We start from the raw sequence: 26,977 nt of genomic DNA on the forward strand, positions 1-26,977 counted from the left end.
TTTGGTGAAAACTGGTTCTAATGCGCATTCATTTCCCATGCTGCAAATGGGGTATTAAAATGCTTTGAAGTGTCAAATGTGCCTCTCTTTTCTCTGTCTCATCACTAGTTCACATGTCCACTTACCCATCCACCTTTGTAGTTTACATGGTGAATTATGAATGGGTGTACCGTGAAAAAGCAAGCAACCCGAGGCTCACTGCTGGCTTGGCAGGTTTAAGGACATACCATGTGCTCAGGGCATCATGGGTCGCATGTCACCTCCTTTTGCTATCTGCTCTATTTCTCTCATTGTACACAACAATACAGTGTGTGAGGTAAATGCCATGGAATAGTGCATGTAATTAAAAGGTGTAGTAGCAGAGCTGGATTAATTTTACAGTGTGTTTTCATGTTGCGCTGCTTTATCCCCACTCCTTCGATATTTCGGATTGGAAATGTGGGGGGTTGTGGGTGCAGGGTGGGGGTGTGGGGGATTGTTGGAATGTTCTACTCCACATATGAATAAATCATAAGCCAGGGAACCAAGTAAGACAGAAACCCAATGGATTCATCCCTGCGAGGACAGGAGATTGGAGCCAATGTGCTCTTTTAAAAAGTGGAAACTAGACTGTGATCTACATCAGTGAGCAAACTTCTTGCTGCCATTTTGCTTGTGATTTGGGTGAATAGATATGGCAAGATAAACAAGGAAAGAGGAAAGGGATAGATAAGACCGGACAGAGCTGTTGACTGCCTGCAGCTTAATGTGACCTCACTGAAAGGATGCTGTGCTGCTGTGCAGTCCCTGTGACTTAAAATGAGAGTAGGACTTTGTTCTAATTCATATAGCCTTACTTATGTAGACACTCATTGAAATAAAACAAATGTTAACTTACAATCTCAGGTTCCAGAGGGAGAACTGATTTAAAAAATGAAATATTTGGAAAAAAAATGAGTAATTACAGGCTTTTTATCAGTGCCTCTAAAGTACAATAAAATGCTCTTATACTGCCAACTAGGAATGTCAACAGTTAACCATTAATTAGAGAACATTTTTGACCAATTACATGGCAGTCTACAGGTTATTTTGCTACTGTGGCGTCAAATTTACCATCCTTTCAACGTCTGTGACGTGAAACCATGTGACACAGTAAGCCTCAGACTGACAGAGAATGATGAAGTGGCAGCTGAGGGGCTGAGGATGGAAAAAAGGGAAGGCGAGGGATCAGAGGTGGCATATCTGTTCACTGACCACACTGTGAAAGGATTATCATGGCGGACTGAGGACAGGTTGAGTCACCCTGCATTCTGCTTAGGGCTCGATTTTTCCTTTCCTCCATCTCCTCATCTCCCCTTCTATGTCCTCTTATCCCTTATCCATCCCCAGTGTCCGTACAACTCTTCATGATTGCTCTGAGTTTCATCAGGGGGTCCCATATGTTCCCTGCAGGGCGTTACAGTTGGGAGTACGACTGAAGATGATGGAGGGAAGATGGAGTCCAGCATTTTAACAGACAGGTCCACTAGCCCAGATGGGCTCTGAAGATTGCTCAGCATTTCCTCCACTCAACCACCGGTCTCTTTTATCTTTGGCCCGTGGCCATATATATAAATGCAACATCTGTGACGCATAAATCAGAATGGCTAGGGTGAAGAGAAGAGAAGAGATTTGTTATTGTTCTAGCACCAGCTAAGACTCTGTTGCATTTGGTGCAAAAACAAGTTCTATAACAAAGGAGATGTGAGACGACATGGTCAGTGATGTGTTTTAAAGCCACAGTAGGGCAGTTAGGTTTCATTGAAGGACAACCCTTTGGACATCAAACCACTACAACTACAACCAGTTTATTTGTAAAAAAGTGACACTACACAAGGCTGGCGGGTTGGAGCAAAAATGACAGTGGCTTATCTCAAGAGACCACTGCCTATCACCTCTTCTCAGCACTTCTCAGCTTTGATTTAATTCACACCAGGAAGTGTGGGTCAGATGGGGGGGTGGGGACATATGCCTCCCTCAGCTCACGAACAGCGGGTAATATCCTCACTTCCAGTAAAAACAGGCCTCTAAATATAGCCATGAAAATAGGCTGTGTCTTATAAGAAAAACATCCGTCTGTACATTGAACCATAAGAAGGAGGAATTTCACAATTCAATAGCTCCAATAAAGGACCTTCTAATAGAAATGGTGTACCTAATTACTTTGCTTTTCCTAGACATCACATTTACAGTATTGGCACGTTTACTGTAGCTTAGAAAGGGATTAGTCACTTTGCACTGTCTATACAATTCCGTCTTAGGATGTAATCCACCCATAAAAGCCCATTCATATTCACACAAAAGTGTGAATATACACTCGTGTATGTACAAACATGGGACACTTGTGAAGTACATTCTGTATTTCACACTTAAGCAGACGCCAATATCGAAGGACCTACAAAGCAGTACAAGCACCGTGAAAAAGTCAGAATAACTCAGCTGAATAACTTAATAAATTTAAATGGGAAAAAAGAATAAATCAGAACTTCAAACCTTCCAACCAATTAAGGGCAGTGTTTGCTCAGCTCTGATTCATTTCAAGCGTAGTCTATACCACCAAATTGTGACAAAACGCTTTGTGGAGCCTAGTTTACTCTGTCCAATCCAGTTGATGATGCATTTCTTTTGTTCTGCCATTTCAAAAGTTTTCTTAAAATTTGCTTACAGGGAAGTAATTGCAATGCTAACATGCTGATGTACGTTTAGTAATTTTGCATGGTACCACTTGCTAATGTGTGCTAAACACAAAGTACTGCTGCAACTAATGGGATTGTCATTAGTGTCCAAAGTATTGGACACATTTTCATTTTGACGGATGATTGAATTTTATGAAAAGTTTAGGGATGGCAAAAGTTCTAAGAAATCATCCTGAGGGGAATATAAATGTGTGTACCACATGTTATCCAATAGTTGTCAAGATAATTTATTAAATAGCCCAGATGTAAGCCTAATGGTGATGCAAGGGAAAAGTCAGAGAGCACCAAAGTCATTAGGATTCATCCTTTAGGGACTGTGATTGTATCTGCAAATGGCAATCCACCTTTTAGATTTTGAGATATTTCAGTCTGGACCTAAGTAGTGGAACCAGCAACCATCCTTCGAGGCCACACACTGCTGCTAAAAATCCTTCACAACCAATAGAAGGTTATGTTTTACTAAATATCTGAGCATTATCCTTTACTGTCTCCATCTGAGCAACATGAACCAGCAACATCCATGGATCCTAGAGACTCTGGATGAGAACAGCATATCAGCTTAACTTTTTTCCCTCCTCTCTGGTGGGCCCTCACATCAAACCTTGTTTTGGCTGGATGTAAAAATAGACCTCCTTCGTCTCGCTCCTGAGCTTCAACACGGAATGCACCATTGGATGATTTTTCATTGGTTTGATATGCAAAACCAAACTCAGAAGCTATGAAACATGATTTGCAGTACAGGAATGGATCCTGTCACCTGCAAGTGTTCAGCCGTGGGAATCAAAAGACTGAGAAGTACAGTGTTTCCTCTCGTGTTCTCTCTTATCTACAACTGTAGTTTAACTGCTTCTCTGATATACCCAAAACGTGTACTATCAAAGCTTGGGAGTCACTGCAGTTGGGCAAGATACTATTTTTTTTAATGAGCGGCTAATGCTTGTTTCCAGCGGCTTTTTGCATTTTTGAAAAGAAACCCTTGCTTCTTTGGTCACAAAAGGGTTTCAGTTTTCATCACGTTCCCAACATCTTTGAAGTTCATCAGAACTGAACCCAGATCTTGTTTCAAGATAGCAACAAGTGGAGTTAAAAGGAGCAGCTCAGTCCTCTTTACACCAAACTTCATGTGCAATCTCCTCTATGAAGTAGTCTTTTCATCAGCTTTTTACTACAGCAAGCTTCTGAACACTGAAGCTCTTCAGCTGCCCACAGTATATATCATATGGCCATTTGCCACACTGATAACAATAAAGACGTTTTTATTTTAACACTTTTCCTTCTTTACCATAAAAGAGGAAAAACTGTATTGGATGCGGTCAGTTAAACCACTTTCTTTTGATATAAACCCTAGGTGAGCTGCAACCCTTGATGCTACATTGTTTCTCAGCTTACAGTTTTTGGTTCATGATAACTGCAGGCCTCTGATCGGGCATTTAAGAATGTGTTTTTATGACTAACATGGTCTGCAGGGCTCCCACGTCCCCCCGCACTGTTGCACACTGTGGGCGCAATATTACACTATACGGCCACCTGGACCCTGACACCCACCAGCGAAAACATAATTGTGCCTGCGAGTGGATACACACACACACACACACACACACACATACATGTCAGACAGATGGCTGTCATAAATGGCTGTATCTGTTAGCAAGTTGAAAGCAATCCTTGGCAATGTGTCCCCTCCCCACACCTACCCACCAACCCACAAACATGTTTCATCTCATCAATTGACAGCACACACACACACGCACACAGAAAAAAAGAAAAAAACTATATAAAATATATGTTTAAAAATATACATTTGAAAACAGTGGTTTGACCAATTTGACAATATCGATGGGTTATATACTGTGTTGAGTCTTACCGACACAGAAGTCAAGTAATGTACTAATACTGTGGATGGGGCCAGCAGCAAGATGTACTTTAGCCAGATAAAAAGATCCAGTGGAAAAAAATGGTTAAGACTATTTTGGGAATATTTTCTCCACACGACTTCATTATTTAATTAATCAAGGCAGCAGAGGACTACCAACTCCCATGTTTTGCAAAGTAAAATTACTGTTTTTCAATGAAGTCTGGTGGCTTGAGATTGATTCCCCGATGGCAAGTGCTGTCTGACAGTAAGATAAGGTGATGAAATCATTGAGGCAGTGCAAATATTGTGATTCAGTTATTATTGTTTCCCTATATAATACCAGGAGTAGCTAGTCCTACACTGTCTTACCAGAGCTGTTTCTTTGCTTTCAGCATGATATCACTTCAGCTGCTCATTTAAGATCTTTTGAAAGGGTTTCTGATTTAGAATTGGTCAACGTGAAAAATTAAAAAGTCAGCTGGAGATGTCTAACAAAAAGAGCTGATGTTATTTCAAATGGCTACCTAACAGATAAGAATTAGCTAGAGACAACTGTTATTTTAGCTGGAAAATCAACAATGTGCTGGAAAAGGAAAATTTTAAACTAAAATCAGTCCAAACTCATAAAAGTATTACTTTTGTTGTTTCAGCAAAAGCAATGGACTTTCCTATGAAAAATTAGCTGTAAGGGAAGTGACAACATTTTTTCAGTGCTAAAAGTGCATTATTAGAAATACAGAAGTATAAAACTGTACAGATTAGTAATAAAAAGCACAGAACTAAAACTCTACTGACAGAAAATCCAATAAAAAGAAACTAAAGGGAAGAATGATTCAACTATACAGAGTTTCCTGATTTGAGTTACTTCAGCACCAGATTAAATAACATGTACACAAACATGCAATCTTTTGTTTCTATGCCTAGTCATCTATCTTACTCATATCTGCAAAACCACAGACTGGCAATAGCCCGACCAGCTCTCAGCTAAGTGCTGTTTGCTCTTTTCTGGTTGGTGTTTAGCTGTTCTGTCCGCCTGTTGGTCTGTGGGTGTTGGTGTGAGGAGCAGTCTGTGCTGCGATGAGTGTAACCGCCCCACCTACATCCTGTAATCCGCATAAAGAGCTGGTGTATAAGATTTACTAGCAGGTGAGCTGATAATTTCTGCTTTTCTGATGCATTAGGTCCTCTCTGCATAAAAATGTCATGAGGGGTATAATTACCACGGCTGCATGTTTACATGGACTAATAACATAAAAACATGCTGACACGTTTAACTGTAGCTTGTGACACCTGTGACAACATGCAGTGCTATCAACCTGATGGGCTGGAATAACACACTGTAATCGCTAATGCTTAGAATCAGCTGAAAGTCAGCAGTTAGGTTATCTCTAAGAAACACATGACTGCAGAGAGGATAAGCCGATATCCAGAAACATATAAAGAAATTATGAATTTCCATATTGCTCTGATTATATTATACCGATTTTTATGGCATACAGTGTGTGATCCCAGTGGATATGTAAAGTAGCCGATGTGAAAGACTTTGTGAGAATGTGGGAGTCTATGCATGACATTTGTTAGTCAAACTTATGTGTAATTGGGACTTTTCAGTGCCAGATTTAGCACATTTGGGGGCACTAGGTTTGCCCCTCCCCCCTTATTAAAATTATGATCATTTTTTTAATCAAAATATTGTATTTATCATTAACAAGGACAAGTGCTGCTGAGAAATTAACACAGTTAAACAACTTAGGAAACACACAAACACAATAATATGGTATGTGCCTTGGATTTGCCTTGGATCTCTCAGCTGGCTTAACTATCTATTTTTTTCTTTTTTTGCAGTTAATAAACTTGCATTACTGCTCTTCATTTTATTTAACTCGGATTTGGTGGAGAGATAACACAAGGTCAACGGATCGGTTAATTAAATTTTGGTGGTGATCAAGATCTGGTTTCCGACATTATATGATTATGTTGGTCATTGTTATTATGATGAGCTCATATGGTAGTTGGACAGTCTCTAAATTAGCTCCAAAGAGAGAAAATCAACTGCATCTTTCCAAGTCTGCAGTGACATGTAAAATTTGTTGGGTTTTGAAAGGCACCATCCAAAGAAGAGCAAATGTTATGGCTATGTGTGTATATGAATGTCTGCATTTGTGTTTTTGAGCATGGTTGAGCACTACAGAGTGGCTTTAGCCTGTCAGCAAAACCAGAAGCAGGAAAGACTGATCCGGACAGATAAGGCAACAGAATTACAAATCACAGCAGGATATGAAACAGCCTAGATTTACTGCCTTGGGAAGTTCTATCAAGCACACTGAGTCACATGTTGCATATACAGTATGTATCATTTACAAGTCCTTGTGCAGCACAGTCATAAACAACAGACCAACACAAAGTCTGAGTTTCAGTGTATTTTCAATGCGCTGACAATCAGTGGTGGAAATTATAGTTGACATAGGCAGCCACCTAGGGGCACCAAGCACACTTAAGAAAAAAAAGTAGAGTATAGGTGGAGAGCATTTGAGTAAGAGCTCATTTATGCCCAGTGTGAGATATGGAGAAAGAAACAGATGGCGCCTCCTGTCCATACTCTGTGATCATTTCGTCGATATTTGTGCATGTTTTTTTTGAAAGCTTACGGATATGGATGAACAGAGAAGCACCACTGGAGATCGTGGAGGCAGCATCGCATAGTCTAAGCCAGATATGACCTTAGGAGATGACAAAGAAATTTTAATAATGCCAGAATGGAAAAAATTGGTTATATAGCATAAAGAATTAACCGTCCACATGTTGGGATGCATAGCTGATAATGACCACTGCCGTCTACATGAACACATATTTGTCAGATATTTTGCATTCCACATACACATCCCAGTTTCTTTCAGAGTTCTCCAGCTAGCAATATTTTGGTTTCTCATAAGTGGAATATGCTGTTCACATATTAGCAGAATATTCAAAAAACTCAATCATAAACAAGATTTTTTTATGTGTAAATGCAGTGATTGCTAATAAAAGTCAGGATGTAAATTCAGCATTGTGTCAGTCGATGTAATTGTCTGCACCATGAGAATCAAGGGGACACTTTTAACATAACTTCTAACATTCAACCCGGCAGCTGTATCGGCCCCCATCAGTGAACAAGCAACAGTCCAATCAACACGTGTCAATACTTGTCACTAAAAAATCGACATAAATTAACACTAAAGCATGTGTGTTCTTGTGCAACACTTTGAGCATCAAATGTTCAATGGATACAAAAATGATTCAAATTGATGGTTAGAAATTGGGGTTTCAAGTAGGAGAAAAAGGGCAGAAAATTAATGTGACAGAGTAGCAAATAAATAACAGCTTTCAGTGCAGTTGCATTAAGGCACAGATGAAAGCTGGCGGAGGGGAAATGTGTGCCTTCTGGCTCGGTGGGAGACACACCAGGTTTTACCCTGATAACCCTCTGACAGCAAGGTGAGGGGGGGTCTGTGAATTGCCGCTCTACTCACTGCAGACAGGAGTGCAATGCAGAGATATCCTCAACCCGCACTCATACGCAGCGGCCTATTTCAAGCATGCAGAAACAGAAAGATAGAAACACAGGATAGGCAGGAAAAAGAGATAAAGGAGTGAAATTATGAAACTGAAAGAGACAAAGACAGACGTACAGTGAGAGGCGGAGAGCGAGAGACAGCTCTGGACAGATTTGTAGCAGCAGAGAGACAGAAAAAAACAACACACTGCTCCGTTCTGCCTCCCACATCAAAAAGCCTCTTCTTTTCTAAAATGTCAGGGCAGCTGGATACCAGGCCTGCCTGTGCTTCTGTGTCAGGCCCTCATGGTTTCATTTGCTGTCCTTAAACCTTGACTGCTAGGTGTCTCCTGTGACCAGAGCATGCACTGCTGTCTTTTACGATTAATATTTGAGATGCAGCTACAAGGGAGATGACCATATCCCGGTGGATGAACTGGTATATGAGAGCTAAGGTGAGTGATAGAAAGATAGACTGATGGACTGGCACCTGGAGAAATATATATTTGAAGCCAAACAGCGGCTGTGTTCCCACGATTATGATTTATCACCTCAGGTAGTGTGTGTTTAATCCAGACGGACTTGTCATCCCTCAGTTCTCAACATTGTACATCCCTCTGGGAAGTAAATAGAATGTGTCCAACATGCCATTTTGTTTGGTGAGCAGGGCTTCAATTTATTTCTGTGCTTTGGTGTTCATATGAAAAGAAAAAAAAACCAATTTTTAGCCCCCTGAGGGGAAATTGAAACCCTTCTACACTCAAAACGAAATGATGCAGCTTTACTCGTTCCAACTGTGGATGACAGTCCAACCTTTAATCCAGGAGATAAAAAGCAACAATTCTTTTATTGTAGCGATCATTGCTTTTGTCATACTTTCTTATTTTTCTCAAACACATTTGCTTCTCTTTCTCAATGTTTCTCTATCTCCCTCCCTCATCTCTGGCCTGACAGACAGAGCCGAGTCCCGGCGGATATTCTTTTCTCCTCCAACTGTCACAAGCGATGACATAACCTTTAAAAGCCCTTTAGCTTGCTTTCTTACATCAGTCTGCTCTATTTCGGAACAGCACCCTGCCATGATTGCAGCAATTTTTCACTGAGCGCTCAGCCCGGTCTATTATCAACCCAACATGACATGTAGCACTCTAAAATAAAGACCAAATCAATAAAATGAGTGCAGTGCAGAGCCAGGAAATGACACAATTCACCTCAATATGTCTTTGGTATTAAACTAGCAACAGTTATAAAGCATCGCAGAACAATTTAGAGCAACAATTTGCTTTGCGCTCATAAATATTTTCTAGTTGCATGTGCTTTTGTGTAAATACTTTAAAGTCTTTCAACAAAGTCAGTGGAGGATATATTACATAATATGTCATACGGGCTCTTTATGAACTTCAGTGTTGTCTGCATGTGTTTCTCAACATTGAGGTGGCTTAGCTGGCGGCTAGCAGCTTATGGTGCCAACTTTATAAACAAACAAACAACAGCAACAGACTGACTTATCAAACCACAGAGAAGCTCAAACACACACAGAGATAGCTGGAAGTCGTTCTCAGTGCAGAACACCATACTCCACTATATCTTTACATAGCAAGTAGTGGCTTGCTGCTCTATTAATGCTCAGAATGTCACATACACAACCTTTAAAAGAATAGTTCAACAGTTTAGAAAACACACTTTCTTGCTGAAATGCAGATGACAGGACTGATGTTACTTCCGCTAGTCTTATTGTCCGTTAGTCTTAAGGCCACAGCCAACAGCCAGTTAGCTTAGGATAGCAGAAAAAGTGGAAAGGAGAGGAAACGGCAAGCCTGACTCAATGACCACATCAGCCTACCGACACTACAAAGACTGTCTAATTAGCATGTTATATTTCCCTGTTTACCTATGCTGAGAGGGGTGTTATGGGGAACATTGCTTCCTAGAGGAAATGTTTATCTCCAATCATTACAAGTACAATAGAAAAACATGCGTATCTGTCTGAACAACACCTAAGTTGCAGTTTTATGATGGAATAAGAGGCAGACTAGGACTGCATCCAAAATTCCACACTATGCTCTTTAGTACATTAAAACAGTATTTGGGATCTTCTGAGAATTACATGTGTAATTCAGAGTTGTCGAAACACAGTTCTCAACATGGAGGTGGCTCCCAATGCCCCGCCTTTGGTGTGTGAGTGTGTGTGATTGGTTAGCAGGTGTGTGTGAATGGCTGAATGTGACTTGCAGTGTAAAAGATAAGTGATACAAGTTCAGGTCCATTTACCATTTACCATAGTGCATATAGAGTGCATTGTATGCAATTTCAGATGCAGTGTTGTTCTTTGTCAGGAGCACTGACTTTCTGGAGTCTTTACTGGTGACAACAAAACTTCACGAAATAGAACTGCACATGACTCTGTAAAGGCACAAATTGTAGTTTTATATTATGCTTTTTGCAAAGGTTAAACAGAGGAGATATAATGTGTTTATGAGTGAGTTTTAGTGCTGGTAGGCAGATTTTCTTTACCTCTGAGCAGAGCCAGGTTAGCTGTTTTCAGTCTTTATGCTAATCTGAGCTAACCAGCTGCTGGCTGCAGCTGCATATTTACTGCCCAAACATGGGAGTGGTATCGATCTTCTCATCTCTCTGCAAGAAAGCTCATTTCCCTAAATGTCAAACTATTACTTTAAATACACACACAGCCCTGAGGCCCCTTAGCGCCATGTTAGCAAGACTTGTAACATGCCATGCAGAATTCTATTTACTTGAGGTCAGTGGTCACAAACTGGAAATGCTTTGAGGTATCACATTTGGTGATTCACCTTCATGCTGGAGCGGCTTAATGCGACTGCATGAAAACAGCACATACTGGAGAGGCATCTGACATCAAAACCCGTATTCCTTGCCCTTTTGCCTCGGGGGCCTAGTCACGGTGCTTTTGAAGATGCATGCCTGTTAGCAGCTCACATACATGTACGAATGCACACACCAAAATATGATCTATGTATCTTTGATCTCTTTGCTGGCTGCATACATTACCAGGGTTGATTTGTGGTAAAAGCACCTTGGAGGAGGAGAAAGATGGAGAATTATGAATTCTCCTGCAGTCCTCTGGAGACAGTTCGGGCTTTATTATACATGAGGCAGGTTGGGGGGTGGATTGGATGCATGGTTGTCATTTTTCTGCCAAAGATGTATTTTAATACTGAAAACAAAATGGAAACATTACACCAGTCAAATCCCAATGCCAACGTCAAAATGCTGCCATTTGTTATAAAATATTCAGTTATTGTACAGATATATACAGTATGACTATAGACACACAGCTAATAATGATTATATTAAAGGTCACATATTGTAAAAAGTTAGATTTTCACATCTTTTTAATATAAACTATATAACTAATAACTATATAACTATATAACTAATATATTTCCACAAAGTTGTGATATCCACATTTTAACCCCCCCCCAAAAAAATCAATTCCGTCTGCTGTTTTCTTGCGGAGATATGTACATTCGGCAAACTTGTTTATGACTGTTGTCATTTTCAGTTGTAAGTGTAACATTTACAGATATAGTCTTGCGTCAAACATGATGGTATGACCTGTCCAAAATTTCTGTTGTGTTTATTTTATGAACTGTGGGCTTTCCTAACATCCGTGATTTGGTATTTATAGCTAAAAAAAAAAGGCAGATTTTTCATCCATGTTTCTGAACCTCTCACACAAGAAAACAGCTCAAAGAGACTGGTACAGAAGGGTGTCAACAAGCTACAAGTAGTAATATCTTGCCTCCTTCTATTGCCTTAGTTGGATCAGAGGGGGGTCCACACACACACACAAACACACACACATAGGGTAAAACACATGCCAACAAACAAACACCCAGCTGCCTCAGCGGGAAGTAACACTCCCTTGAACATTGTGTTAGTGTCGAAATAAGAATCAATAAGTGGAGGAAGGAAAACAGACTGGCGGGGGGGGGGGGGCTGTGAGAGGCGAGACAGGGAGGCAACAGTATAGATTTGAGCATACTGTAGATAAAGACAGACACAGATTGGGCATGCATAACCAAGCTTTTTTTTGTGCAGAGATGCCATGTGGACTGCACCATGGAGTTTCCTTTAGCTGATAGCAGCCAGGCAGCTAACAAAGTATCCAGATGGGAAAAGACAAAGCTTCCTGAGCCAGCTGTTCTACATCCAAACAAAACTAAGAACCTTTATTATTCAGCCAGTAAGAGCCTGCACACCAAAACAGGAACATGAGCTGTTGGCTCTCTAGACGATTTTTTTTTTTCCTCTGACATGACTTGAAACTGAGATGCATTACAAACAATAAACAAATATGTCTGAGTGTTCTCTCTAAGTGTAGCTATAGTATGTTCATTTGCAAAGTGAAACAGAAAATACAGAGGTGCTGTTATAACATGGCAGTAAAAAGGGAAGGTTGAATTTAAGTAGGTGAAACTGAAGAAGCTGTGGAAATATGTTCAGAAAACATATCATAAACAGCTGAAATGAAGCTGTTACCTATCAAGTATCTGCTTGTACAGAGTCATTTCAATCTAGGTTTACTGACAGGGCCCCATGCCCAGGGGCCACAGTGTCATGGCACCCCTGCTCTTCAATCGAAAAATATCACTCAAGTTAGCGTGTAACAACCAGAAAGAGACTTGAAGAGCTCACTGAGCAAAAGAACTGCAAAGAGACACAAAATAATTACAAAAAGGGGCAAAACAACAGAGACACAAAATGACCAAAAAAAGGAGACAAGATGGCCTGAAAGAGGCATAATGTCCACAAAGAAATGCAAAACAGCAACAACAAAAAGGGCAACATCCCCCTAGCGACAGCAGCAAAACTGAAATGCTTATGCATTCCCAAAAGCTATATGTTTTTTGATGCAGTAAGAATGTTTCTTTTTGCATTGGGATGGCAGGGTGTAATGGTTACATTAGAGTAGCCCCTGAATGTTCCTGATAACAAAAAAAGGTTTTAACTTAATCCTTAAAATCGCTTTTCAGATATTATTGGGCAAACACCAAAGAATAACAGACACACAGATACGTGTGCTCTTTGAGTACAGACACAAAGTGTGTCAGTGTGTGTATATGTGTGTTTTAGCTGAGGGCAGCAGTATTGCTGATGTTTGGGGACTCAGGGGCCCAGTGCCCTGCTTCTGCCCACGGCCTTACAGGTCTGCTGTGCTAGAGATCTAAGCTCCTTTTACACACACACACACACACACACACACACACATACATGCTTCTATCTCTATGAGGACCCTTGTTGACCTAATGCACCCCCAGCCTCTTACCCTAACTTTGAACATCACAATAAATGCCTTACTCCTAGCCTAACCTAACGCTAAGTGTAACCTAAACCTTAAAACCAAGTCTTAACCCTCAAAATACCATTTGAAGAAGTAAGGACCAGCCACAATGTCCCCACTGTCTAAACATGTCCTCACTTTGTTGATTATAAACATGTTTTGGTCCTCATTATGTAGCAAGTACAAGTACACACAGACAATATGAGGCAGGGTGAGACAAAATGGGAAGCAAGACTGCAAAACACTGAGAATGTGGGATAATCATATGTTTAGATATTTTCATTAAACAGTTTGTTGCATTTTCTAAAACTGTTAAAATTTTCTATTTAGGTGCACAGCTGCCATTTTCTCATTTACGGCTCCTAGCGCACCTCTTACCATCTGGGGTGTCTGTTTGAATTTACGCACTCACGAAATCTGTGTGTACATTTCTGTTTTCATTGAGAAAGTGTTGGCTGAATTGGGAAACATCACCGCTTGTAAAGCCCATTGAGACACCATATGAAACTATACCAAATTTGAACTGACTGGAGATTGTCCACCATAGAGGTGACAAATCACAAAGTTACTCATCACCTTTGATGAAACACTTAATATGTAATTTAACATTATCTTTTAGGGTTTCCTAATTCCCTGCCCTCCTTTCTTTGTTTCTGTCTCTGTGAATTACTGAGTGCCCATTGGCCTAGCAGGCAAGCAGCTCCACTGAGCATACAGTGGTAATAATTCACAGTCAATCTGTGCACTGGACCGCCACACAGACTCATTTAAATACTGCCCACAGCCATTACTATATTTCTCTGTCTCTATCCTTACTCGTATCTCTGCCCTGACTTGCTCACTTGACCTCCCCATGCTTCCTGCCATGACTGCTTGTTTCTTCTTCTATCACACATTTGTGCATTCACAGCATCACTCCTTCACCCTCCCAAAAATAATGCGATCCCCAGCTCCTTTCATTTCTCGCACCCTTCTCTCATACTCTTTATTTATCTATTCACCCAATCCTCAGAGCTCAGAGGTGAGTTGCCAGGAAGCTCTGATATACTTATCTTTGTTTGTGGCCCCTGGCAATAATGTTAGAGCTCAGACACAGAGCACGGCAAGGGCTGTGTCAGTGGAGGAAATTAGTATGCCATCAAGATGCCTGAATGAACATACTAACTGAATACCAAATGAGCGTGTGCAGAGTGACATTTATGATACATAGTCTAGTTTAGTTTATCCATATGCACATCTTTAAGGTCCTGCTGTTTTCATACCATCCACCACGACATACAGCATTATATTATATTGAGATATTCTGCACAGAATGCATCCATCGGTTTTTGTCTGTATAGTCCTACTGTGCTGGCTGAATGAAGCAAATCTAAAATTCATGACACTTCATTAGCACACATGCTGTAGAAATGTCAAAGCTCCTTTCCACTTAAAAATGTGTTTTTCTTATTAGGTTGGGAAAAGAGAACCCAAGTAACGAGTCCTAAAACCTGGAAATATGTTAGCATTTCAGCACCTCTGGCTCCCTCTTGCCAAAGTTTTTTGTTCGGAGCCTGAAGTAATGTCTGGGGTTAACACAACCTTAAGAGACTTTTACGTTTTCTTCTACAACATAAAATACTTTGGTAAGTACTCCACTGCGAACTTCAAAGCTTTTATGTGTCTTAAGAAAGACGATTGCTAAAAAAGTGGCTAAATGGCCAAACAATGGAATTACACAGTCCGGGTCCATCATGTGATGATACATTTTACCATAGACTTACATTTGGAAAGAGATGTCTGTAAATCAGTGGACATGTTTTTTTGTTTGTTTGTTTGTTTGTTTTGTAAATGTCACAAGCCCTGCAAAATGACTCATTTTACTAACGCAATTTGATCTATTTAAAAAGACCTGCAAGATTAAATAATTTTATTCCCAATCAAGTTAGGGGAGCGCTAAATTGGAAATCAGCCATTCTGCTGGGGAAAGTTAGCCCCTTGGCCACACAGTTGGCCACTGAGTCTCTAGTTACTATGCTCCATGGGCCTCATACTGCAAAAGATCTGGGTAATTTCATTCATTGGAAATAGACATTTTTGCTTCATGCATCATTGAGCATTTTTTATAGGAATGAATGGGGCCCCACCTTGAATGCTAATCCAGTTCTCATAATAAATCAAAATTATGTTTTGTGGCTATATTGTGCTATTAGGCTATGTTGAGGCTTAAGGAAAAATTGGCAGGCTTCCCTTTTCTATGTTGAATGGATTTCTCACTGGTGAATGTGTGCAAGCTAGTATTTTGTCTTCATTTTTGTTATTGTTTATTTTCCCCTTCATTTTGCTGGCATAACACAGAACTTATTATCTTAAGTTATTAAGTTAGCTTATATGATATATTTCGGTACCTTTGTAAAGCAAAAAGAATTATAATGTTCACCACTCCCTGTTTCATAAATGCAATATTTGGTTTATTGGAAATAGCCATATGGCTTTCAGCGCACCACAGGTGAGCATGTGCAATGGTTAAGGTGTGCAAGTGAACGATGATCAAGTGAACAAGCAAACAAGGGAATTGGAGCATGGTAAGAGATTCAACCTGGGAGTCGTAATCATCTCCAGCTGCTGCCCACTTCTCTGTTCTTTTGCTTTTTCTCCAGATTCCCCTGCTCTCTTTCTATGCTTTTTATCCCCCTTTTTTCTTCCCCTCTCTACCCCGGTGTTATAATCTTCCACACTGCTGGCGAATCTAGCTCAGGGTACCCAGGGGCTGTGTTTATCCCAAGCTTCTAGGTTCCCCAGGCAGGCAGCATAGGAAAGGAGAATCCCCCCAACCAAGACTCACCGCAGGTTCACCGGAGGTTCTCATGGCTCCACTGCACGCCACCCTGCAGCGCACAGCTGGTGCTGACCTACAGAAAAGAAAACATTATCATGGATAAAGAATGGATTGAAATGGGTAACCATTTGGGAGTTTACATAAAGCAAAAGCTATTTTGAGTGAATGTAAAAGAGAGTTAATCCAGCACATTATTTCTTTCATTTATTTCCCCAGACACAAATAAAGAGAACAAGCTGTGGGAATGGATTATTTCTTTCTTTGTCTTGAAACTTATCCCTGTGGTTACATAAGACGTCATAACAAGCACTAAACTTCCTCCTCTTTGTGGCTAAAAGGTTGCCAGGCAACTCCAAAAAGGTCTACATGGCAGAGTCCGTGCAACCTTTTGCGGCACTCACACGCACACACATTCATATAAATGAACCCAGTGCTTTATATCACTTGCTCTCTTTTATAAGTGTCTCACCTCAAGGGTAGATGAGGTACCTCGGCTCTGTTATCTGTGTTTATCTAAGTTAATGATGCTGCCAAAAGCAGAAGTCCAAAAAGAGAACAGAAACTTCACTGGACACCAGATGACAGCACAGAGTTTCCCAACAAACTTCCTGGACAGAGACGGCCAAAGGAACTTGGACATATATTGAGGCTGTGTCTCAGTTTGTATCTTCTTTGAAGTCTTTTGCCTTTGGAACCACCATTGTCTTATTTCAGCCAAACTTTCTGGCAACGCTACCAAACGAAAACCAATCACCGTGACAGTGTATCTGATTTGGTTTCAGCAAAGCTGGATGATTTATGATTAGCAGATTGGTGACGGTGGACAGCAAAACACAAAACAGACTAAGCTATTCAGATGGGTAATATCATGTTTTTTTAATGTGCAGAATTTGATGGAAGCTCTGAGTCCCTGTCCAGTGTCTGGTCACTCACAGTCAGACAGACATGACTTTGACAAATATAGATTTTCTTTCCTGATGAATGTAAAAAGGAAAAAAGAAAAAGTGAATCAGAATCATTAGGATTAAGAAGCACTCATACTGGAAATACAGAGTTTCATTCACAGAAGGGTGATTTAGTATTGCACATTCATAAGAAGCTAAAGTGCAAGGACTTAAAAGAAAGCGAGGCAGCAGAGGTTGACACAGCGTGACTTTTAGCCCTTAACTCTTGATCCTACATTTCCCATGATACAACTCAGCAGTTGTCTTTCAAACTCCATGCAAGTTCTCACCACAGGCTTTCTGTGAAAATTTGAAATCTCAGGTCCAATTTAGTGATCAGCAGTGATGTTGAAGTAACTCAAGACTACATATATATGCACATATTTCTCAACTACAGTCCTTAAAGTCCAGCGTAAAGGATTTGGGGGCTATACTGCCAGACATGGAACATAATATATGCTTTCTTTAGTGTATAATCACCTGAAAATAAGAACTGTGGTGATTTCATTACCTGTGAATGAGCCACTTAGATCTATATAGTGAGCGAGGCTTTATCCACAGTGCTCATCATGTTCTACAGTAGCCCGTAACAGACAAGCCAAACACTGGCTCTAAATTGGGGCCATAACTGTTTTTTTTTTTGTTGTTGTTTTTTTCTTCAGCCACCATAGTTAGCAGCCCCTCTGTGATGAGCCAAACATCATTTGGAAAACACTGTTTTTTAATGTAAAACTGCCTCATTCAGTGTTTTTAATGATTTGAATGACAGAATCTGTTTGTTTTGGAGAAGAGGAGGCCTGTGTGGATAATTCAGCTCCTGGTAAAAACCTCCTGAACAATGAAGGTATCCAAACTAGGTGCTTGGCACATGGGAGAAGTCTAAGCTTCTTGCAATCTGCAATTCTCAATGCTAAATAAATCCTACACACAGCTCTTTTAATATATATTCCAGCCCTTATAGATAAATGTTGGGTTTTATCAACAGATACAAAACATACAGCTGTTTCCCTATATAAGATCATATTAGCTTAGCTTGATGTGCTGTGATGCTCGCTCATTTCTCCTCGATCTGCCATCAATGACCCAGTGTGCCATCTGTGGATTGTTGCAAATATCACATACAGCTATACTGTGATTACGCCCTGATGACTATGCTGTGCTCTGAGTGTGGGTAGTATGATTGAACAACCCATGCACTGTCCCTCCTTTAAAATGGATTATTATGGACTTGAAAATGGATGCACACTAGATGTCCTCTGTACAGCGAGAGCAGGTGCATTGATGCTGTGTGGTGTAGTAAACAGAGGCAGCACTAACAGCCTTGAATGAATGCAAAATCACACAACAAATCCTGTCTCGAGTCAGTGAGATTTATACAGACTGAGCTTAGGTCATGTTAAATACTTGCTTGAGGCAGAGTTTGACTTATTGTTGTTTTATTCACAGTTTACTTTGTAAGAAATAATATTTACATGTCAGAAGCAGTGAAAAAGCAGAGGGGACTTGTATAGCACTAAAACAGGAGGGACAAATGGACTAACTTGTTGCAAGGATCACACTTCTTGCCTTCTCATATGTCTTTTATACACATTTGGATTTTCATTCTAGGTAACACCAGAGAGAGGTTTGATATTTTTCAGCTCTAAGGGTACAAGTAATATGAGTCGATAGGCACCTTGATATCCAAGTTTTTGTGCCTCCCACAGGCACATACACAGACAGAGAAAAGGAGAAAGGAAGAGATGGGCATGCAGAGATATTTGTGTGTACGCACATGAGAATGAAAAGAAAAAATGCACATGATGCAGAGCGATACGATGGGGAATAGAAGGCTTGCATATAACAATGAGGTGTAGTCGTCCGCTGTGGTGAGCCAAAGAGATTCCCCAACAGATTTCTGCCTGTTTTAACAGCCTTTGGGCATAATGTCCTCTTTAAAAGGGATTCCCATTGTCTGCCCAGACATACACAGACTGCAGCAACATCCATGATTACAGCATTGTCTTTAAAGGAACAGTTCACCCACAAATACAAAAAAACATATTTTTCCCCCCACCTATAGAACTGTTTATCAATTTAGATTGTTTTGCTGTGAGTTGCTGTGTTGGAGATATCAGCCAAAAAGATGTATGCTTTCTCTCCAATATAATGGAAATAGACGGCACTCGGCTTGTGGTGCTCAAAGTGTTAAAAACAAATACATTTGAAAAACTCTACAGCAATGTCTCTTTGCAGAAATCATGACCCAGTTACTCATGATAATCACTAGACCTTGTTGTGGGGAGTTTCACATAGGAACTATTTGCTTTATACTGAACTACACCTGCCAACTGTATCACCGTGCAGAAGGAAGCGTACATCTACTCATGAAAGACAATCTCACAACAGCAAAAGATGTATACATTAATGGCATCCTCCTTAGCTGAGCTGTAATGTTAGCTAGCACAGTGGTGTCTGAAAATAGTTCCTACACTTTGTATGAAGTCTCAAAATGCACACAGAACGGTTTGTATGATATTGCACAAATTAGGGCCCTGTGAATGTCTTAATATAAAGTTATGAAGGTATGGGCTATAAAAAAAAAAACATGCTGACAATGTACATAAAAATGACTCAAAGTTCACTTGGTCTGCTTGGAGAAAGTCTTGGAGGAATGTCTTGTATTTTTGTGACCCAACCACAACTTGCCTCTTTCTTTCTTTACTCCCATAGGTGCATTGGTCATATGTTCACAGCCCTCCTAAATCTGTGAGTTATACACAAAATACTGTCTTATTAATACGTGGGATATATTTACAAATTTTGATACATTACTTTTCCAAGGAATGTGTAACAAAATTTCATGGGAACATAATTCTGTGGATTATCTTGACCTGTTGGGTCATGAATTTTGTAGAGAGACATTGCTGTTGAGTTATTTAAATGTATTTTTTTGGCGCTTTGAGCACCACAAGCCGAGCACCATTGTGTTCTGTTATACTGGAAAGAAGGCAGACATCTCTATGGACGATATCTCCAACACTTGGCAACTTACACCAAAACAAACTAGATTGATAGATAGTACTACAAGTAAGGGGGAAAATATCACATTTTTATTTTAGGGTGAACTGTCCTTTTAAGATATCTTATTATGTTTAATGGCGTTGTTTATGAGCTTTTTCCTGTGCATTGAACTGAGGCCGACAACCTACATAGTATGTACAACTATATTAACAATGTCTCAGATTTCAACCTTAGGGTAAGCAAAGGAGAAGATTGCCATTTCAAATGAGTCTAATAGCTTCAAACTCAACAGTCTTTTAACTTCAAACAATTCATTGAGCTTGCCGCTCCGGGTGGCTGCACTAACCGACCGCCTTCTGCATGAACCTTTAGATAGGATGTCTGAACTTATTTCAAGTGCTTTTCTTCCAACCTTTTCCACAATCTCTCCCGCGATGAAGGAAGGGAGGAAATAGAGGAAATTCCTATAATAGGAAAGGGGCTTTTCTGAGGAAATGGAATTGAACAAGCTGTCTGGAAGCTCAGCCCTGTATTGATTCAATGCCCAGGGCTCTTAGTCTATCTTTCTGTTGAAGCCCTCCAAAATGGACTTCACATCTAAGAGGCTGTTTTGTTTGTTTCTAAGACTTGGCCACATGAGCGATAGCACAAAAAAGTTTGTTTGGAACATACACCCCAACAGGTGAAAATATGTCTTGATGACGGTGATGGGCATGGACGGATCATGAGTTAATGGGTCCCAGGCACAGAACTGCAGGTGATGCATCGTTATGCCGTCATGGATCTTGCTGCCTCTGGGTGATTGGTTTGGTTTTGCAAGTGTTTACAACAGACTACAGTATTTTGTCAAACAACTGCAGGTGGAAAATAGCAACTACCTCTGGAGAAGGTAACAAGGACGCAGAGGGTGCCATTTACCCCCCCACGCAAAGCCAGCAAAGCCACACTAAGCCACTAAAATGTGTTTTTAATCTACTTAATCAGATGCCCAGATGACAATGACATTACCTTATCAGCTTTGTGTATGTGTGTGTGTGCACTCGAGTATGTGCTTGCGGGACTTAATGGATTTTTTTTCCCAGGACTCAGATAAGCTTATACCTGGAGTGCAAAATGCTTTCAGTGCAGATTCCTATTCAGATTCTGCAGCAAACTGATGATCCCACCTTTTGAGCAAGACAAAGCTCACCTTAAAATAACATTAAGGGTAAACAGAAGCAACTTATTATTGCAGTAGACCCAGCGCAAGCAGTGTCAGTCAAAGGTGGCCAGCTTCTTAAAATTCAAATATATCCTGATGTTTTATTGGATGACCGCCCAGGACACCAATTTGGAAATAGGTATTTAAAGACAGGATGAGACACAGTGACTTTCTGCTGTGAGTGCGATTAGGTTTGAAGTTGGAAAGGCAGCATAGAGTTGGGGTACACAGGTGTTTTTGACTGATCTTCTTCAACTCTCAATATTATTATTATTATTATTATTATTATTATTATTATCATTTTATTTATGTCTATGACCAATTAAAATCCTTGTTTGGGATCCTCATGATGCTACACACTGAATAAAAAAAATTATATCTATGATCAATTAAAATCTATGTTAGGGAACCTAACAGTGCCACACACCACAATTTATATCGGGAGACTAACAAATGCCTCTGAGATTGAGGTTGAAAAACATGAATGGAGGGGTAATTGCATCGACAGGAGCGTAGCCTTAGCTGCCATATTAAGCTGTCTGATAAACCCCTCTCAAAACAACAAAATGAAGGGAAAGAATATGAGATTGAGCCAGTGACTAACAGACTGTAATTAGGATCTGGATGCTCTAATTTGAGCACCGTGCCTCGATCAGCCAGCATTTGTTTTTATTTCCTGAACAGAGCTGGGTGTTTGATAAATAATATGAATTTGTTTTATGGCAGGTGGTGTCTGAGCCAAATAGAATTGATGCCAAATTATACAGTGTGATCATTTTTTTTTATATACCGGTCACATTCAATCAAGTTTGTTTAGAGTGGTATTCACACAATCAAGCAAAGCAGTTAAAAATGAAAACTGAACTCTTGTAGCAGAATATAGAATACAAATAATGGGGAAGCAAGGCAACTGAATCAGAAATATATAGCTGGGGTTTTTTTTTGCATAATAGGAAAAATTTGAATTGCATCAGTGTCATATTCAAATTAAAGGAATAGTTTGACATTTTGGGAAATTTGGTTACTTGCTTTCTTGCTGAGAATTAGCCTAGATGAGAAGAGTGATACCACTCCCATGTTTGTAATATTAAATACCAGGGGAGGGGAATGGTCACACATTAATGAAATTAAAACTGTTGAATATTCCCCTCTCCTTTATTTCTGTCAGTGTGAGCAAAGGGGCAAATAAAACATCAGCAAAGTAAAGCAAATTTGCATTATGTTACGTTTGTAGCAGCTCAGTAACTTTGGTAAAGTATGACCAGCAAAGTCACAGCCTCACCCTTAAAAAAAGTAGCTGTTGTGGGGAGGAGACATTGATTTTTGCCATGTCTGACGAGCTGCTATTGTAAAACATTTGCTATTGAAAAATATTAACAGTACACCATGGGAGATGCTACCTGGCTAAGTCAAAATGTGATGTTAAAATGGGGTTCAGACATTGATCAAAAGCATAGATTTTTTTTAAAATACAAATTTTAGATGAAATTTAGTTGAGGTGCTTTGTGGCTAGTAGCAAACACAAGCCTGTGACAAAGAAACTACATTAACAAGGGTTTGAGCAACACTTCAATAGGGACTCAGCGTTAATGTGGGCTAGCTGGTTGTGCTGTTGTGATGTCGCTTGTGGTGTAAACACAGTATTAGCCTGAACTGGCGAATTTTTGAAGATGTCATGAGGTTGCCAATCAACCAGCAGATTTTAAATAGTAACTTAGCCCCCCTCTTTTTGATTAAATGCTTCCTCCCTGGAGTGTGAAAAAAAAGTCTCAAAAATGGACGGGGCTGCGAGGGGGCTAAGACGTGCCCGGTAACCCAATCATGCGGTCTCTCAATCCACAGCACCTCCCTGCCCCCCTCACACAAACACAGTAGTCAGTTAGTGACAGGATGGTGAAAGCAGACTCTTGCTATTAGGATCAGCCAATAGCCAATGCACATTTATTAACCAATATGTTGAATTGGACCTGAATCAAACAATCAATACTACTAAATACTAATATATATTGTTTTTCGACTGAAAAAAAATGAATTAGGGTCTTTAGGAGTGGTGCTGGTATGCTGATTTTGTTTTTTGTTTTTTGTTTTTTACCTTCAGAGCTGGACAAGTCATTTCCCACCTACTTTCAGTCTTTGTACTGATATAAGCTAACCAGCTACTGGCAGTACATTCCCATTAATCTCACAGATATGAGATATTGATCTTATCTAACTGTCATCATGAAAGCAAATGAGGCTATTGTCCAGAAACTTTTCCTTTAAACTTGTATATGATATACAGATAAATGCTGGATATGTGCATTAATATCTGCCCACCCAAAAATTCTTTGCACAAACAAGAGACCTTACTTGTTTGAAATTCTAACCATTTGATAGTGAAGTGGGACACGTAAAAGCCACTTCACCTCAAGGTCTACAGAGGCCTGTCCACAAGAAGCGACAAGCAAAGGAAGAGAAGGCACACTGCTAAATCTCAAAGGGAACTGTTTAAGGTTCTTGAAATATCACCTCAGCTAAGCTTTGGACGTTGCGTTTCCATCAGCCAGCAGACCCGGGGATCATTTCCTAACCTCGCTCCCTCCCCAGCAGGCTTAACCCATGCAGCCTCACCACATTGCTCCAGGCCATGTCATATATGAATTATTTAAAAACTGTGGAATTGCACATGAAATTAATATTCAGATATTTCACATTATCTGCTGTCATCTCTCTCTTGCTCTCTCTCTCTCCCTCCCTCCCCGCTATCTTTTATTTTGGTGATGATCTGTATTCCTGTGGCATTAGGTTGGTCAGGGCTTGTGCCCATTGATGCAACGTGCTAGGCATGCTGAGTGATTTTACACTGGGCTGCTCTGTTTTTTTCCTTACTCCTACACTGGTGTGCTGGCAAGTGATTTCTCTCTTTTTCCACCACGCATTGCGCGGGCTTGCATAAACCAGTCCCCACTACCTTCAAAATAACATCTGTTTTTTTCATTTTAAAATGCAACTTTCTGCAGACGTCCTTCCAACCGGTTTGGATATTTGATATTTACATTGCACGCTCCAGCCCATTAAGTGTTTAAAGCAAGACGTGGCTCAGCAGTGTGCACAGTTCACTGACTTAATAAATTATGCATCAAAAAACATCTCTTGGAATTTCACTTGCTCATGTTGCAGTGAAAGCAGTGTGTCCTTTGAATTTCAAACAGAATGGCTCCCCCTAGTGCCTAAGACATATGCAAGGTCTGAAGTCCTCATCATGCAAATGGTTCAGTATTCCAGGCAACTTTCACTGGAAGTTTGCCTGTCTGAATTTAGCTGGATATTAATGATGATAATCATTAAAACCACTTGCCAGATTTTTTGACCAAATGCAGTAAAGCAAAACCTTTTACCAAACGTGCACTGACTAACTCACAGTTTATTTACAGTTACACACTCTCTGATTTTGCTAAACCACATTCAACAGAAGAAAGCATAGCAGAAAAGTTGGATATTTTAAGTTATATTAACTATTTAATCAGTAAATGACTTAACATGGAAATTGATTTAACCATTTAAAAAAGAAACAGAAACACATTTTATCTTACCAGCTGTCCCACTTTACCTGAACATGTCATCAGAGTGAATTAGAGTTTCTTGATGTGTTTGCAGGTCCAATGTTTCTAAAGTATTTTACCTGGCAATTTTTTTTCTCTATAGAAATATAGCACAGGTGCATAGCAAGTTCTAACACTCAAGATAGAATTTTTAGGTGGTTTTCTTGGTCATCTACCAAAAACTGTCCCATTTTACCTGACTTTACCTGAGCAATGAGTAGATTTAAATATTTAGGGGCACTATTAGGTCCTCTAAATAAAAAAATATCTTCAAAAATACAGTATGTAACACAAAATCTATGGTGTGACATGCTCGCCATTTGACCTCACACTATGTGTTATTGTATCTACTTAATAAACCGTAGCCCCACACTTTATGAATTATTTAAGCTCAATGCTGCAAACAGAACAGCAGCTCTGTCCACGCACAGTGCCTCAAGGGCTACATATAGCATCTTCTAGAAATAAGTACAGTCCTGCAGAGGGCCATCTTGAGGGTAAAAAGTGTTTGTCACCTCAAATATTCAAGGCAGCACATCACTCTGCACGCTAAAGAAAGCACAGAAAAGATCACATGTACTCATGCTGTACTGTAGGGGGGAGAGCGGGGCCAGGTGGGACGTTTTTGTAGATGTGAAATAACAGACTACCTGAAAACAGGAATGAAAATAACTTGATCTCTGAACTGAGAAAGGTTTCTGCTAACAATTTATCATTTTTTAGAGCCCAAGCCAAACATGAAAAGCATAGTTTTGTGAAATGTACACAAAGCGCATTTTCTTTAAATTTTGGTTTAAAAAAATAAAATAAAATAGAAATAAGTCAATCACTATGGGGATACACAAGTGTCATTGAAACAATAATAAGTTAAGTCTATTAATAACTTTGTAATTTAGTCTAATCATTTATAGATTAATAGAATAATTTGCAAACAAATTAATTGATATTTATTTCAATTGTACAATTAGTTATGAATTCATTAAATAATTTATAACTATTTCCGTGACACTTGTGGTACTCCATAAACAACAAACAAACAACAAACTGAGAGTTTAATATATGTAGTGAACTCGGGTCAAAATGTGGGTCTATATAAAGTTCATGCAGTAAACATTCACTCAGTGACTCCACAGTGGGCCTTATCAAATCAGGAAAAGCCTCTATCTTGTTTTTGTGTATTTTTGTTGATTTGAAACAAGGTAGGAACATTAAACAATATTTTTCCAACCGTCCCAGGGAAACCGACACACTTTGGACTCCCATGCCAACTACCAACAAAAACTTTACTTGCTAAAAAGGAACTGTCCCAACTGTCCCCCTGTCCCCCTGTCCCAGTCCCCTGTTATTTAAGTGTCAGAGTTGGTTTGTATGCAAAGGAGAGTGATTGTCTGTGATGTTTTTTTGGATAAAAATTGGTATGTTTTGTCTATTGTATCCAAATTTACATCAAATTTATTTTTGTGCAAACCCTTTAATCTAACCTTTAAGTTCCTTTAAACTTTGGGCTCCACTGTTTTATGAATTGCCTAATCTTTCTGTATTTTACCCCATAATGAAGGATTTTGTATGTTACTAATTACGGAGCTGTGTGCTTTGATTAGATTGCAGCTGCTCCATCCTGCTGCCATTGGCCACTGCCCACTAAAGTAATTAAGCAGATACTATTTACTCCTTCCACATGTATTTTTGTAATATGTTGATCATGTGAAACTTTTATGTTTGTCTGATATTACTGTCTTGGCAGGATATGCACAAAAATCTTGTTTTGGCAGGGCTACTTGGTGAAGTAAAAATTGAAAAAACTGCTGAATGTGTTTACGAGTCCACCCCCGTCTTGAGAGTGTTTGTGGATCAAGGCTCGCTTCTCCAGAGAAAATCTAAACTGTTACACGATAAAAATCTTGTATAAAGCTTTATTAATTAGATCTGAAAAGGCAGCAACTGCAGATCATGATCAGCATGCAGGTGTACGTGTGTTTTCGTGAGGCAGCTCTGGAAGCCACCCA

At 39.8% G+C, this 26,977-nt stretch overlaps 1 protein-coding gene across 3 annotated transcripts in view; it reads right to left on the reverse strand.

Moving 5' to 3' along the window:
- dock4b (dedicator of cytokinesis 4b) overlaps positions 1-26,977 on the reverse strand; it is a 208,667-nt gene that overhangs the window by 173,447 nt on the left and 8,243 nt on the right. For 2 of the 3 annotated variants that reach the window (XM_042511800.2, XM_042511799.2), the window contains exon 2: positions 16,249-16,315. The gene's annotated coding sequence lies outside the window, so the exon portion shown is untranslated. Of the gene's footprint in view, positions 1-11,153; positions 11,295-16,248; positions 16,316-26,977 lie in introns of all 3 variants that reach the window. The other variant, XM_088072897.1, reaches the window with a different exon arrangement.

This window comes from Plectropomus leopardus, chromosome 22 (assembly GCF_026936395.1).
Source record: "Plectropomus leopardus strain MGB_pleo_1.0 chromosome 22, ASM2693639v1, whole genome shotgun sequence".
NCBI lineage: Eukaryota > Metazoa > Chordata > Actinopteri > Perciformes > Serranidae > Plectropomus > Plectropomus leopardus.